This window comes from Choloepus didactylus, chromosome 8, assembly GCF_015220235.1.
Source record: "Choloepus didactylus isolate mChoDid1 chromosome 8, mChoDid1.pri, whole genome shotgun sequence".
Lineage (NCBI taxonomy): Eukaryota > Metazoa > Chordata > Mammalia > Pilosa > Megalonychidae > Choloepus > Choloepus didactylus.
In genome coordinates, this window is record NC_051314.1 from 60,977,409 (window position 1) to 60,979,561 (window position 2,153).

Here is a 2,153-nt window from a genome sequence, read left to right on the forward strand (position 1 = left end):
AACACCAGGATTCAGTTGTGTTTCTCTAAATCCATTCATGATAGTTGCACTTGTTACTGTAATGATATAAATTTGAATATTACATAAATCAAAGAAATGTGAGTGCACAAATAAGAGCATCGTCTTGTGAGAACTAAGTTGACAAAAACTAACTCAAGTGGATCAGAGACCTAAATGAACAAGCTAAAATTTAAAACATCTAGAAGAAAACAGAGGAGGCAGTCTTTGAGACTTCTAGTTAAGCTAAAATTTCTTATATGGGACACAAAAATAAACTGAAATTCATCAAATTTAATAGCTTTTGATCTTTGAAAGAAAATGAAAATGCAAGCTTGTTCTCATTACAACAGCTAACCATTCTACTGAACCATTCTTCTATTAGGCCTACAGCTATCATTTCCCCTTGGCCTGGGCCACTTGACTGCTGCCCATGGTCCCAGCCTTGCTAGAGTTTCTACTGTAAGAAGAAAGGATTAAGAAGCTGCAACCCAATCTTTTGTGATACCATACAGGTTTATTATGTCCTTCTGACTTCAGGGATTTTTAGGTTATACATGAAAGGAAGAAAGGAAAAAAGGAAGAAAGAGAAAGAAGGAAGGAAGGAAGGAAGGAAGGAAGGAAGGAAGGAAGGAAGGAAGGAAGGAAAGAGAGAGAGAAAGAAAGAAAGAAAGAAAGAAAGAAAGAAAGAAAGAAAGAAAGAAAGAAGAAAGAAAGAAAGAGAGAGAGAGAAAGGGAAAACAACCTATTCCAATTAGCTCAAGTTACAAGCAGTTGATTAAAAGGGCACAGAGGATCTCAAAATGTTGGCAGATGGGGAATATTTGGTATATTTAAAGTCTTGGGTTCTGAGAACTAAGCTTCTCACTTGTTCCTTGGTGCTCGCATTCTGCCTAGTACCTCATTCGTCGAATCAGCAAATATTGGCTTCTAATAGGTGCGAAAATCTGTGCTAGCCACTGGAAAAAGTGAGTAAACAAGACAAATACAGTTCCTTCAGTCTAGAACTTAGCACCAAGCCAAGTTTATCCCAGTCCGAGAGTTAAGAAACCCCTTAAGGAAGCCCAGAAGCTTCCTGCCTGCTTTAGTCATAACTCAGGCAAAGGTAACTGAAAAGCATACTGAGACCCTAGTGGCAGAGACTAGTAGGGAAAAAAAGAGCCAGTGGTGGAATTAAGGGAACTTGTTAGGTGGAAGTTTCATTCCTTGGCCCTTCCCAAGCACACAGTCTCAATAGATTAAAAGTCAGAAGTCTAAAGGGCATAGTAAGTTTGCTTTCAGCTGGCATTAATACCCGAGGAAGCTTTATCTATTAGGCAGTGGGAGTACAAGGCACCAAGGATTTGTACAACTCAGGTGGGCAGCCACATTGTGGTTCCAGATCCTGGATTTATTTTGTAGCAAGAACCTAGCTAGCAGCTAGGAATATAACGAGATGAGGTCCAGCTTAACAGTGGAGAGTTGTGGAAGGAACTAGGGAGGAGGTTCTGACAGTAGTCAAGTATACAGGTGCTCAGCAGTGAATGAAGATCTAATATGGAAGCCAATGCATGATACACTGTGGAAGGCCTTAAGAGAAGGCTGATACCCCCGGATTCTCCTCAAATCATGGTCAAGACAACACCAAGACTGTTAACAGAACCAAACAGCTGCTGATGCTTGTTTGTATTGTTCAGAGGTAGCTCAGGAACCAGGTATGGTAGCAGCTGCAGGTTTAAGATAACAGGATCCACAACTAATACATGTTGCCCAAATACATGAATTTGTGAATATTTTTGCCTTTGGAATTAATCATGTCTGGGTTTAATCACCTTTCAAGAAATTCATCTGCTTTGTGGTACACTTCCCAGATTCTGACAACTTCACTAGAGCATGTTTTATGATCTGTTTGCTGCAATAAGGCAACTTACTATGGCCGAGACTGCTAACCCCCTTCCTTTTAGTAAGAGAACATCTGAGTTTGGGCTGGTTACATGGTTTCCTGGCTAGAGACTATTTTTCAGCATCCATTGCCGCTATATGTGACCCACAGGAGACTAAGGTTTTGCCATTGCAATGTGAGTAGAAATGATGTGTGTAACTTCAGCTTCAACTCCTTATGATAAAGCCACTTGCTCAGGGCTCCCTAGTTCCTTCTTTCTGCTGACTAGAAAATG